Here is a 14,851-nt window from a genome sequence, read left to right on the forward strand (position 1 = left end):
TCATCATGCTCAATCATTTTGAGCGCGACCCTCAGGGGGCTCTGCCAGAATGGGGCCACCCCTCCCCTTGGGCTATATCATCAAGGACTACATGGGAGGATGGGTGCCGATCAAGGGTATGGGGGACTTCCACGTGTGTTTCCAGGATTTTGCAGGGAATTTGCCCCTAGTAATTGTTGAAGGGGAACGCAGAAGCCTTTTTGGACTAGACTGGGTTGAGCTGCTGGGACTCACAATCAGCGGAATTCACCAAGTCCATCGGCTCCAGACAATGTCGCTAGAGGATGTCTGTGATGCATCACTTGGCCACATTGTTGGCCCTCGATCCACAGGTGGCACCCGTTTGCCCTGAAGCCCCTCATCAACGCAGAGCTGGACAAGCTCCTGGCGCAAGGCGTGCTGGAGCCCATGCCGAAGGCACGTTGGGAAACCCCGATCATGACCCCCATCAAGCCGAATGGGGACATCCTACACATGAAGGCGCTGGCTCGCAACTATGTATGGTGGCCGGGGATTGACAAAAGCATTGAATCCTGGGTCAATGGCTGTCGGACCTGCCAGGAAATCCACCCAGATATGCCACAAGCGCTGCTGCGGACATGAGAGTTGGCCATGAAGCCTTGGTCTCGCCTACACATTGACTTTCCTGGGCCATTCCAAGGGCACACATTCTTGATCGTGGTGGACTCATTCTCTAAATGGCTGGAGGTTGTTCCAGTCATGGCCATGACATCAGCCGTGGTCATTAAGAGCCTCCAACGCCTTTTTGCAACCCAGGGACTCCTCGACATGATCGTCTCAGACAATGAGGCCCAGTTTACTTCTGCAGAATTCCAGGCATACTTGGAACAGCACCTAATCCACCAGGTAACCTTGGCACCTTTCCATCCCTCGACAAACGGGCAGGCCGAATGGATGGTCTGGACAACCAAGGACACATTGTCCAAGCTCACACATAGGGACTGGCAGACATGCTTCACACAGTTCATGGCCCGCCAGCATACCACACCATCCTCGGCGACCAGGAAGAGCCCAGCAGAACTGCTGATGGGCTGGAAACTCTGAACCCTCCTGGATCACCTACACCCCAATCATGATGAGATGTGGACAAGGAGCCACAAGAACCCCGCTGAGCTGCACATCTTTGCACCAGACGACCCGGTCTACTTCCGGAACTATAGTCATAGGTCCAACTGGATTCCAACAACCGTCACACACGCAATGGGACCAGAGTCCTACAGGGTCCAGGGCGAGGACGACCGGACCCTCTGGCGACACGTAGACCAGGTGCGCTGCCGAGACCACCCCGTACACTTGGAACCACCAGGCCCGCCGCCGACACCACCCCCGGCGTGGTACAGCAGCCCTGCAGTCCGTTAGCTGAGCAGAGGGCGCCCAGGACAGAGCCAGCGATAGCTGACATGGTGGTGGCCCCCAGGATCGCGGCAGCGCAGCCCGGCAACAGCCAACGCATGCCGACACCAGAGCTATGCCAGTCAAGATGGACCCGCGTGACCCCCAGGTATCTACAGGGCTTCATCCATCACATCCTGAGTGACTGTCTAAGGGGGGAGGGGTGTTGTGTATGCGAGGCAGCAGAGGGCTGAGCTTGGGGTCTGGAGCAGGATCCAAGCAGCCCCGAAGGACAGCCAATGAGTTTGAATTAATCAGGCTCCACTGATCCAATCAAGGTTCAGCTAAGGGCGTGTCCACCTCTGCCATGTGTATGTATTGGGGGCTTGTCCAGGCAAGTCCCCAGTCAGCATGGTTCCTTTCAACCTGGAATCACTATAAGAAATAATAAAGAGCTGTAATGCACAACGGTGCCTCGCTTATTCCCTATCAAACCCACTATACAACAGCATCCTTCTGTCTTGTCTTTCCAAAAAAGAGTGAGCCAAGAGCTACATTTAGCTTTGCAGATATTGCAGTAAAGAACCTTTACGTACCCTCCTGCAGAGCCATCCGGGATCCCTCACCACCCCCCAAGTCTGCAGCAGTGCTATAAAAGGCACTAATATAAACTGATTGGTTCAAACTTAATGCTACTGCCCCCCCCCAAAAAAAACCTCATCTAAAATGTTTATGCGGGGGCTACATGTCTCTGAGCAAAGATCCTGGTCATAAAAATAAACGACGAAGTGACAGAAAAGGGTGGAGGGAGGAGTGACAGGACTGTGCTGTTGAACTGGAGCACATTCGGTCAGGGAAATGGGACCTTGTGTCTCTGGCTGACAGAGGCAAAGTGCGTGGCAAAGATGACTCATTAATTTCACAGGAAAGATGATGTTATCTGCTGTCAGAGGAGAGATTTGTTCTCCCTCTGTACTGCCAGCCTCCCCTCCCCCTTAGGTGAACTGGAAACAGCATTAAGCTTTCAGTGGCAACTCTGAGCAGACAGATGACAGGGAGGAGGTGGGTTAGGGGCAGAGATGGAAGCAGGAAGTCCTCACAGTTGTTAATCATGATTGAGAAGGGAATGGGAGTGGGCTCTCTTGCAGTGATAACAGGGGGGCATGGTTTGGAAAATTACTTGAGCTTCTGGGCCCAAGGCCAAAATGCCAGAATGTGTGTCAAAGACATAACAAGCTAAAAGCAGGGACTGAAGCCAAGGTGCCAGTACAAACAGCCCTGTTCCCAGCTCTCCAACTGGCTTTGCTGGAGCAGAACTGAACTTTCAGGGTGGCTTCTCTCCTCATGCCTACAGTCCTGACTCTCATTAGGTTGGCAAGGGTAAACAATCTCCAGGTGACACCTGGAGATCTTCTGCTGTTAGCTTTACTCTCCAGATGATTAAGATCAGTTCCCTTGGAGAAAGTGGCTGCTTTGGAACCGTAGATGGTGAACACTAAATTTTTCACATACCTGGCACTGAGCATGACCATGGCCAAATGTGTGTGTGTGTGGGGGGGGGAATTAAGATCCTTGTCACCTGCCTCTCTCAGGATGGAACAGAGATTATACAAGTAGCAAGCATAGGGTTATCGGGTCCCCACAGACCTGGGATGGGGGGGGGGGCTAGGGCTCCTAGATCTAGGCTGGGAAACACCTGGAGGTTTGGGAATGGAGCCTAGGGAGGACAGAGACCTCAATGGGGTGCAATGGCATAGAGTCCATTGTTATGTCTGTGGGCATTTGGACACAGATGCAAATGAGGATTCTCTGCTAGCCAAGGAACTAACCCATCAAGGAACCTGATCCCTCTGCCAGAGCCAATCCAATTGCTCTGCTTAGGGCCAATCGGATTGCTCTGTGTAGGGCCAATTGGATTGTTCAAATTGCTCTGCTAGGGCCACTCGGATTGCTCTGCTTAGAGCCAATCAGAGGCAGCAGCTGGCTGCCTGAAAGGTATAAAAGTGCATGAGTTTGCCTGTTTTTTTCTGTTCAGTAGTTGTAGTCTGTTGCTGGAGTTACTAAATAAAAAGAGCTGTTTTGAAGACTTGGAGTCTGTGATTACTGAACCCGTAGACTTAATATCCACCCTTCAAAATCCTTCCCCTTAATGGTCACAAGTTATTCCCAGCATTGCCGTGAAAGCAGGGAACCAGCTGCTTCCATTGACCTGGGGGTTGCATTCTCATGTGGCAACTGTGCCTAGGAAAGGGGCCAGAGCCATACTCCTGTCTCAAACTGCCTCCCCCCCCAATCTTCCTCTGATGTGACGGGGAAGCAACGCTTGCTAACATCGCCTCTCATCCAGTTCCAGGGCTCCTCAAAGTCTAAAAAAATATTTCAGGGGCTGCTCCATGGTCAAAACATTGCAACAATCTGCTCCAAAGCATCCATTTTCTCAGGGTAAACTGATCTCTAGTCTCGAGAGGAGCTGTAATTCCAGAGAATCCCTAGGTCTCACCTAGCAGCTGGCATCCCTAAATAAGTACTTGTATATCCCCACACCTATTATCTCACATTAAGTCCTTCTGCCACCATACATCTCTCCCATGTGCACTACCTTAAAGTCAAAGGGCCCAAGACACAAGTCTCATCAGCTGTCAGTGGTTATTCACTCTGCCCACGACAGCGTCCCCACAGCCACTGCTCTTCTACTGCTCTCCCTCCGCCATTCTCCACCTCAAAACCCAGAAGAAGAGTCCTGTCAGAGAACCAGAGTTCCAAACCAGAGGGACACAACAGGGGGATGGAAACTCTTTGTGGTGCCTCTCAACTTCCAGTACAGCAGCTTATTATGTGTCATGGGTGACTTGATGTCTAAAGGATCTGTAAGCAAAAGTTAATAACCTTGCACACTGATCCATATTGACATGGAGAACCCAAACACTTCTTCTCAATCGTGATGCCTCCCTCACTGATATGATTGGCATGTTCACTTTATATGTGAATGTCAATACAGAGACATCAGGAAAAAAGAGCTTTTTGAAATACTGTTGGCTTTTAATAAGCACACAGAACCATTATTTGACAACCTTTAAACACTAGATGTGAGAGCAATGTAGGAACATCTTCCTCCCTGAGCAGAAGGCCAAGTGATGGGAACTCCATGGGCACCATTCAGACGCTGTGACTATTCTTCTTCTCGAGACAGACATATAGCTGAACGGGGGGGGGGGGGGGTTCCCTTTTACAAAAGATGCACAACCCCTGGAAACAATGCCCTTACAGATGTTCTCTGAGAGTCAGTTTAAATATTACATCTGTCCTGTAAAAAATGCACAAAAAGCACTTACCTATCTATGGTGATGTTCCATAGAAGGGCTTTTATATTTCAAACCTGCTACCCCATATGTCTGCCCAAAAGCACGCTGTTTCTCCACAGCAGAACTGGCTGATGGCTGCTTTGGAAAAGCTGCAGGAATGGCTGGTGCAAAGGCTAAGAAGGAGTTACAGATTATAGCCAGTAAACAGGAAGTACCTTTTGATGGCCTCTGTATGGCGGCTGTAAAGTTTAACTGGGATCTCAGGGTTTGATCAAGGGATTGTTGAGTTGATAAAATCTGACCCTGAGCTGTCTCACTTGGGACAGTCATTGGTGCTCACGTCATTGAAAGCTTCTTCATTCAAAACGTTCTCTTGGGGAGGGGGAGATGTCGGGGAGAAGGGTTCTAGCCTAACATATTATTGATACAGGAAATAGCATTTTTAAAATGGAAGATCATTCAGTCATGTGGAGCGATACATGTTTCTCAAGCAGGTCTCTGGAAAGGTAGCATATAACTTTTTTAAATTAATAAAATTATTTTATTTTATTTATTTATTTAGGCTGTTTCTATGATGCCTGTTCAGAGTCCTGCTCTAGATGGCATGCAATTAAAACAATGGCACAGTATAAATCAAACGATTTTTTAAAAATGGACTTAATCAGCATAAAAATCTTTAAACCGCCCGTGGCGCCACGGGCGCCATCTTTAAACCGCCCGTGGCGCCACGGGCGCCACGGACTAAATAAACGGTTAAGGGGCCTTGAGGTGGGCTTTGTCCGTGATGAGGAAGGGTCCGAATTGGACCCTTCCTCATGACAGACAATCGGAGGGACCAATCTGCAGGCGCAAAGCGCCTGCCGATTGGTCCCTACGATTCCCAGCCCCGGCTTGATGCCCCAGGGAGCCCCCGGCAGTCGCGTGAAGCGTGGCTGCTGGGGGCTCCCTGCCTAGCGGCCTGGCGTGGCGAGAGGCGCAAAGCGCCTCTCACCATGTCAGGCTGCCGCCGCCGAAAGAACGCCGCCGCCGCCGACCAAGCCAGCCACCGCCGAGGAAACACACCCACCCACAGTAAGTGCCTAGCGCCCGCTGCATTTAGCTGCAGCGGGCTTGATTACTAGTTATCCATAAAACAGAAACAGTCCGGTAAAAAGCTCAACAAAAGAGTATTCCAGAAACAAGTTGTTACTACAGAAAATGTCTTGTCTTTCGATCCCATGTGTCTCATCTCTGAAGATGGAAGCACAGAGAACAGGGTTTGAGCCACAGACCTTTGGTGGGCTAGACAGTTTGGGAGGAGTGCTGGATAGGGGCCATCAGAGGAGATGTGTATTCAGCAGAATAGTTAGAATAGGAACTTCCTGATGATTTTAAAATAATCTCCTCCAGTGTCATTATTGGCATTTTATTCTATTTTTATTTATTGATTTGATGATTTGTAAACCGCCCCTCTCTGAGCACCCATTCTCAGCCTTTTGACCATGGAGGTACAGCTGAAATATTTTTCAGGTTTCAAGGAATAAGGAAGTGATGTTAGCTCACCGCATCTCCCTGCCACGTCCCAAGAAGTGACATGGCACTGGGCATGGGTTACCAGCCTCCAGGTCGGGATTGGAGATTTCAAGGGATGATGGCTGATCTCCAGACTTGCAAGATCACTGCCCCTGCCAAAAAGTGGGGGTCGTAGCCAGGCAGTTGCTGCTGCCCACCCAGGAGTGCTGGTGCTGGGCAGGTTGCCACATGATCGCCACAAAGTTCTAAAGTGCCACAAGGGCCCAATTGGCATCTAGATCATGCTGGGGGTTAGGAAAGGGCTCCACAATTCTCCCAGCACCATTGTCCCACCATTGCCCTGGGGTGTTATTTGCCCCCTGGTGGAGCAGCACATGCAAGCATTCAGTCCATGTGCAGACTTCTGGGTGGAGTAATGATTATAAAACCTCTGGGACAGCACTGGGCAGGAGAGTGCACCCCTACTTTTGCCATGCTGTGGCTCCAATTCAAATCAGGCTTAGAATGGAGTTCCCATAAGGCACTCACAGATGCCATATACTTGCTAATCCCCATGGAGACCACATGAGAATGAGCTTGCATTAGAATATTCATTGTCCAGCATTAGGCAGTTTTGGTTGCTTGCTTTGGTCTGTCAAATTCCTTGGGGTTTTCACCACCACTCCATAGGACAGCAGGAGAAAAATAGCATCCATCAATGCCTTGACATTACTTCCGGTTATGTAACTAGATCATCATGAGCTGCATAACTTGGATTGCTTGTATAGGCGTTGACAGCATGCAAACTGGCCCAATTTTTTGTTTTCAAAGTTCCTGAATACTTGAATGCTTCAAGAAAGATTTCTTGTGCAGAATCGTACTGGCAAAAGCCACAGCATAAATACACTTAGTTTCTAGCCGATGCCAAGTCAAATATACATGACTTCAAGTGGAACAATGAGATATGGTGTCTGTTATGGCACTTCACTGCAGATGGACTAAAAAGCCAGAATGCTGAAATTAAATAAAACTTGCCCAAGATTCATTTATGACATCAAAAGAATCTAAATATGAGTTATCTTTTTATGTTAAAGGAATTATATAAGAACCAATTATTTTGGGGTTCATTCTATGTTACAGCTTTAAAAGTCCTGGAATGACATGAAACAGTGACCAGTTGCATTGCTCTTTATTGTCAATTATCGGCCACCAACTGAGCTATCATTTTGTACACCCTGTATCCTGTGTAGTGACCCACATGCAAATTTGTTCCTCATAATTTTCAACTCTTCTTTGCAAAACAATCTATGTTTGTTCACTTTTGATACTCAGAATTGGGGATGGGAGGAAGACAGTGTATGCATGTGAGATTTGGAGCAGGAAAATGGTCTGCATGGGAAGAGTTTAAAATCTCCTTTCCTCATTAATTTTCCAGTCCTGCTTACCAGGGTCATGTTACATGCACTTGAGTCTACTATCCAATTTGGCCCTTGGGGACTTTCTTTCTGAGTTGGGTCTTTGTTCCCTCAAGCCTACTCTTATTCCCCTCAGCCAGTTGGCTGGAATCTCATTTTGCAAATACTGGAAGGGCCCAAATCATGTCAGGACTGCACAGCTCAAGTTTGGGAAATACTTGCAGACTTTGGAGGGAACTGATCTCTGTCACCTGGAGATGAGCTGTAAAACCGGAGGATCCCCAGGTCCCACCTGGGGGCTGGCATCCCTAGGACTGCAGCACAAGGAGAGATTGGGTGGAGGCTTTCTACCCAGCACCATTTTCCAGATCTGAAATGGCCCCAAGTAGTATTATTTGTACATTGTCCATTAGGGGGCATATGCAGCCTACCAGTCCAAATTCAGCTGGAGGGGGGGTTACTATCTAGTTTGGACATTATTTATCCTTGTGAGGGGAATATAAAGTGAAATACAGGCAGTGTAGCGGTGCAAAGATCCAGAGTCACAACATCCAGTTACTGCATGCATGAAGAAAAGATGAACTGGAGTTCAGTCTAATGAAAAGCAAACAGCTTTCTGTTAGTCGAACAAACTGCAGAGCCTCCAAAACTTCAAAAGGTAAGAGTCTTTAGGCAGGAGGCAAAACAAGTGATGTTAGCTCAGGCCTGTTGCCAACAAGTCACTGTAACTCCAAGCAAACATCCCTCTTGTTGGCCTTAAGAGCCCACTAGTTGCTGCACAGAATGGTGCAGCCTGTCTGTATTCAAAGTGTCCTCAGCTGACATTTCATGCCCAGCTCCCCTAAGGAAGTTATTTTAAGCTATGCTGGTGAGAAAAAGCTGGGTTGTACTGCAATCCTTTACAAGGTCTTATTGAACTTAAAAATACCAATTAATTGATGGCTTAGCTTAGGTGAAATTCGTCTCTTGGTTAGTTTTATAAAAGACATTTATAAAGATTGCCTTAGTACATAGTAGGCTGGGGATTAAAGTTTATACTAATGGAGGATTTATGTTAACATTTGGGCTAGGATCATAAGCACAAATGTTAGGTATGTTGGATACAGCCAGTTACCTTACTTGCAGAATGAAGAAAAACTCATTCCAAAGGATCTAGGGGAACATGTTTATAAAAGTTTATAAAAGACCTGTGCTATACTAAGTTTCTGCAACCCAGAATTGTCTGCTTCAGGTGGCAGTAGGTTTTTCCCAACCTGCCAACTGAGAGTCCTTCCAGAGGCAAGTGGACGGGAAAAGCAAACACTGAATGAGATGCTGTCCTCCACGAGTTCACAAGATGGCAGTTCAACACCTATCTTGCAGCACTGTAAATATTTATTCAGATGAAGTACCATTTCATCTGAAGGTCCATTGATGATTGTTAGCTACAGTGACTCACCTGTTCAGTGACTACATGGTGGTGGGGACAACAGGGAAAGACTTTGACTTCCATGACTTGCTTGTATTTCTTCTAGTGCATGCAGTTGACTACAGTGTGAAACAGGATGTTGGCTTAGATCAGGGGTGGCCAGACTGTGGCTCTCCAGATGTCTATGAACTACAATTCCCATGGATACCTGGAGAACCACAGTTTGGCTACCCTGCCCGTTCTGCACACATTGGACTTTAAATGTGCTTTTGCAGCTGGATTTTCCTGTGCAGAACAGGATAATCTACTTCTAAAGTGTATTGAAAGTGCATTATCCAACATGTGCAGAATCTAGATGGTTGGTCTGATGCAACACAGCTGCTCTTACATTCGTAAATCCATCGGGGGGGTGGACTTTGGATAGTGAATTGAGACAGGAAATAGTGAGTTGTAATCTGAGCTCTTCATAAGACTTCATAAATATAATTGGAGACTTCATAAATATAATTATGTTTGCCAAAATACTGGAAAAGTCAACTTGTATTGACTTCAGAACCAGTAACAAATTGTCCTCTGTCAAAGTTTTTGCAAGACTGGTGGCACTTGTCAAAATCTCATGAACTTTTAAGAAATTTTATGTGAGATACAGACAGAAAGTTCTCTCTCACATTTGTTGAGGTCAATGTGTTAGTGTACCCAAACTGGCTCCACCTAACTGCTCTAAAGTCCCATTCACAATGTGATGAGATTGCTGCTACAAATCAGTTCCTCTGTTGCTTCCTTGCAAATATAGGTAACATACAGCTCATGTGGGTAGCCTTGATTACAGGGCTGCTTCCCACACCAGGTTCAGAAGCCCTGTGGGAGAAAAGGCGTAAGGGAGCGAATTGCCCACATGATTCAAACCTCTGTAAGTTACCAGTACCATGAGAGAGTACATTACTGTATTTGTTATTAATAAATTAATTCTCTCATAGTGACTTTGTCATGAGCAAAATTGTCACCAGCCACTGTAAGACTGAAGACTGTAATTATTATTATTATTATTATTATTATTATTATTATTATTATTATTATTAGTATTAGTATTAGTATTAGTATTAGTATTAGTATTAGATTTATTTCCCGCCTCTCCCGATAGGCTCGAGGCGGGTCACAACAACTAATCCCATTAAAATTCCCATTAAAATATCAATCTACTAACATGGCGGCTAAAAATTCCATCCCTCCCCCAATTATTAAGAGGTGAAGAGGAAAGGATAGGGGAGTAGCGTACACTCCAACTCCTAGGGGGGGAGCGATGTCCCTGATTTGCTGACCCCAGCCTCAACCATAGACCTGGTGGAAGAGCTCCGTTTTACAGGCCCTGCGGAAAGCTGACAAATCCCGCAGGGCCCGCAGATCACCCGGGAGCTCATTCCACCAGGTAGGGGCCAGGACTGAAAAAGCCCTGGCCCTGGTCGAGGCTAGGCGTGCTTCCTTCGGGCCGGGGACAACCAACAGGTTCTCACCCACAGAGCGTAAGGCCCTGCAGGGGGCATAGAGCGGTAGGCGGTCCCTCAGGTATGTGGGTCCCAACCCGCGTATGGCCTTGAAGGTTAAAACCAAAACCTTGAACCGGATCCGGGCAGCAATTGGCAGCCAATGCAGCTGCCTCAGCACCGGCTGGATGTGGGCCCTCCAGGATGTTCCAGTGAGGACCCTGGCAGCTGCATTTTGTACCAGCTGTAGTTTCCGGATCAGGGACAAGGGTAGGCCTGCGTAGAGCGAGTTACAGAAATCTATTCTGGAGGTGACTGTCGCATGGATCACTGTGGCCAAGTGGTCAGGGGACAGGTAGGGCGCTAGTAGCCGGGCCTGGCGAAGGTAGAAAAATGCCTGGCCTGCTACTCTCTTGACCTGAGCCTCCATAGTCAGGGAGGCATCAAGGGTCACACCCAAATTCCTAGCTTGGGGCACGATGGTAAGTTGCACCCCTGCTAGGGTGGGTAAACGCGTTACCTGTTCCCGCCCCCTTCCCCCCAGCCACAGGACTTGGAGAGGTTGAGTTTCAGGCGACTCTGCTCGAACCATTCTGTCACCGCTTCCAAACATCTGGCTAATGGTTCCGGGGGGGAGTTCGGGTGACCGTCCATTAGGAGATAGAGCTGGGTGTCATCAGCGTACTGATGGCAACCCAGCCCAAAGCTCCGTACCAGCTGGGCCAGAGGGCGCATAAAGATGTTAAACAATGTGGGGGAGAGGACCACACCCTGAGGGTTGCCAGCTGTATCCAGCTGTATCCAGAGATCTCTCAAAGGGGTAGTCAACACACTGCTGAAGAAAACATGGGATAAAGTTTCAGTTGTCTCAGATCTGCATGCACATATTCTGAGTAGGATAGAATCTGCCCACTAAATAGCAGGTTTTAGCCTGACCAAAAGATGTTTTGAGACCGTCAGCTGACAATACAAAAAAACAGTATAGAACACATCCTATGAGCCCTGCCAGGAGCCAACCGATGGTCTAGTGCTTCCAGTCTAAGAATAGCCTAGTAGCCCATGGGTCAATGGACAAGAGGAACAAAGGGGGCAGCCCAAAAAGGAAAGTTTGGTTTCAAGATGAAACCACCAATGTGAAACATAAAGATCTGACCATAAAAAAAACTTTCAAATAAAGGTGAAAACCCAGTTTCCAAGCTTGATAGTCCACCAATCCTCAGTCCAGTTCCAACTGGAGAACAAGAGGCAACATAACAAAACACTCCATTGATTTTTCTGGAAAAAACATCTAAAGGTCAATCATTAAAACAACCCATTCCAGTAATCCAAACAACCACAACACTTAAAAAGCTGGGAAAGCACTCCAGCCCTGATGACTTGAATTGCTGCAGGGATATCTTGACCCCCAGCTGAGAGGAGGAAAAAATGACAAACTGCTGCCAAGGAGTTAGGCACTGACAGCAAAGGACAATCACTGTGAACTTTCCAGAAGATAGAGTCAGGTGGGTAACCATGTTGGTCTGAAGCAGCTGAACAGTCCAGGGGCGCCTTTAAAACCAACAGTTTTATTCAAGGTATGAGGTTTTGTGTGCACACACACTTCTTCAGATACAATGAAATGGAGATTATTGTAACTTCTTATTGCATCTGAAGAAGTGTTTGTGCACACAAAAGCTTATACCTTGAATTTCCACAAACAGTAATTTTTAACCTTTAATGGAAAGCACCAGCAACAATTTACAAAGGTATGTCTCCAAGGTCTAATCTGAAATGGCTTATTTTGTGGTTTCCTCAGTCTTTTTCTGAAGTATAATTGTTGACCTTTCAAGGCAAGGGAAACATACCAAGCTAGATTTAGTTTAGTCATCTGTAATGTTCTACCTCATCTCTGAAAATCTGAACTGGGTGCTAGGAATCTTTGTATAATATAGTTTGAAGCAGTGAAGATCAGCCAGGAAACAAATGGCTTCTCCCTGATAACACACCACTTTCTGAGCACCGACATCCTGCAACTAAGCTACCTGAAGAGAAATCCAGGGATGAGAAATGGTGTTATGGGAGTGCTGACTGTTGTGACCATGAGTTTGCCTACACTGCTTCATTTTGCCTCAGTATGAACAGTGATAACCTCCTCGATGGGAACCTGCTTGATGGGTTGCCATCCTCCAGGTTGGACCTGGAGATCTGGAATTACAATTGATTTTATGTAACATAGATCTATCCTAAAGAAAATTGATGTTTTGCAGGGTAGACTCGATGGCATTATATCTGGCCAAGGCCCCTCCCCGCTCCTCCCCAAATACTATCCCCCCTTAGAGTCCACCCCAAAATTTCCAGGAATTTCCCAACCTTCAGCTGGCAACACTATCAATGGTCCTTGTCTTGAATGAGAGTTTGGCAAAAAATAATCTCCCCCCCCCCAAAAAAAAATAGGGGGAAGGGGACCAAATGTGTAAATATGTGGAGGGGGAACAGCAGGTTTGGAGCATGGATGAGAAGAAGAGATGCAGACAAGCAGAGTTGAGTGGTAAGTGGATCTCTTTCTCTACCTATGCCTTACTTTTGTATTTATAAATAAAGTTTCATATAAACCCATATTATTATTATTATTATTATTATTATTATTATTATTATTATTATTATTATTATTATTATTTCGATTTATTTCCCGCCACTCCCAAATGGCTCGCGGCGGGTTACAATGTCTTAAAAAACCCATTAAAACTCCCATTAAAAGACTTTAAAATGTCACAACATGGCAGCACAATAAAAAGATCCCCTTCCTACCCCCATTCCTAAAAAAGGGGTGGTGGAGGAGAAGGAGGTCAACGATGTCAAGAAGCCCGGGGGAGAGCAGTCGATGTACCCCAGCAGCCTCAGCCTCAACCATAGACCTGGCAGAAGAGCTCTGTCTTGCAGGCCCTGCGGAACGTTGAAAGGTCCCGCAGGGCCCGCAGCTCACCCGGGAGCTCATTCCACCAGGTGGGGGCCAGGACCGAAAAGGCCCTGGCCCTGGTCGAGGCTAGGCGTGCTTCCCTAGGGCCGGGAACGACCAGAAGATTCTCACTCGCAGAGCACAGAGCCCTGCGGGGGGCATAGGGCACTAGGCGGTCCCTCAGGTATGTGGGTCCCAGCCCGCATAAAGCCTTATATGTTAGAACCAGAACCTTGAACCGGATCCGGACAGCAATTGGTAACCAGTGCAGCTGCCTCAGCACAGGCTGGATGTGGGCCCTCCAAGGTGTGTCGGTGAGGACCCTAGCGGCTGCATTTTGTACTAGCTGGAGTTTCCGGAGACAGGGATAGGCCCGCGTAGAGCGAGTTACAGAAATCTAATCTGGAGGTGACCGTTGCATGGATCACAGTGGCCAGGTGTTCGGGGACAGGTAGGGCGCTAGTAGCCGAACTTGGCGAAGATGGAAAAATGCCTGGCCGGCTACTTTCCTGACCCGCGCCTCCATAGTCAGGGAGGCATCAATGGTCACACCCAAGTTTCTGGCCTGGGACGCGATGGTAAGATGCGCCCCTGCCAGGGTGGGTAAATGCGCTTCCTGTTCCCGCCCCCTACTTCCCAGCCACAGGACCTCCGTCTTGGAGGGGTTGAGTTTCAGGCGACTCTGCTCAAACCATTCTGTCACCGCTTCCAAACATCTGGCGAATGGTTCCGGGGGGGAGTCTGGGTGGCCGTCCATGAGGAGATAGAGCTGGGTGTCGTCAGCGTACTGATGGCAGCCCAACCCAAAACTCCATACCAGCTGGGCCAGAGGGCGCATGAAGATGTTAAATAGTGTGAGGGAGAGAACCGCGCCCTGTGGGACCCCACAAGGGAGTCCAAAAGGGCGCGAGAGCTCATCCCCCACTGCAACCCTCTGGGTCCGATTCTGGAGGAAGGAGTGTATCCAGCGCAAGGCTGTACCCCGTATCCCCGTACCGGCGAGGTGGTGGCCCAATATCTCATGGTCCACGGTGTCGAAAGCAGCCGACGGATCCAGAAGGACCAGCACGGCTGACCCGCCTCTATCCAGCTGGCGACGGAGATCATCCAGCAGGGCGACCAACACCGTCTCCACCCCGTGGCCAGGGCGGAAGCCAGACTGATATGGATTGAGTGCAATATGGATCGAGTGCAATTGCAAAAGTGCAATATAAACCCTGCAACTTCATGCTGTTCAGGAAACTGAGTAATACATAACTATCTTGTTTCTTTATTGAAGATTCCAAGGTTTGGTTGCTTGGTCGGCTTTGCATATATCAGAGTAACGTCAGGTGGCTAAAACTGGCTATGGATGTGTTTTAACAGCAGAAATTATACCTGAAATCCCTTCACTGGCTGCCAATTAGTTACCAGGGTCCAGATTCAATTCATGGTGTTGGTGTTCACTTTTAAAGTCCATCATGAGC

At 47.9% G+C, this 14,851-nt stretch overlaps 1 long non-coding RNA gene across 1 annotated transcript in view; it reads left to right on the forward strand.

Moving 5' to 3' along the window:
• The window catches only part of LOC143831260 (uncharacterized), a 59,580-nt gene that overhangs the window by 19,652 nt on the left and 25,077 nt on the right, over nt 1-14,851 (forward strand). The window lies entirely within an intron of this gene.

This window comes from Paroedura picta, chromosome 3 (assembly GCF_049243985.1).
Source record: "Paroedura picta isolate Pp20150507F chromosome 3, Ppicta_v3.0, whole genome shotgun sequence".
NCBI classification, from domain to species: Eukaryota; Metazoa; Chordata; class Lepidosauria; order Squamata; family Gekkonidae; genus Paroedura; species Paroedura picta.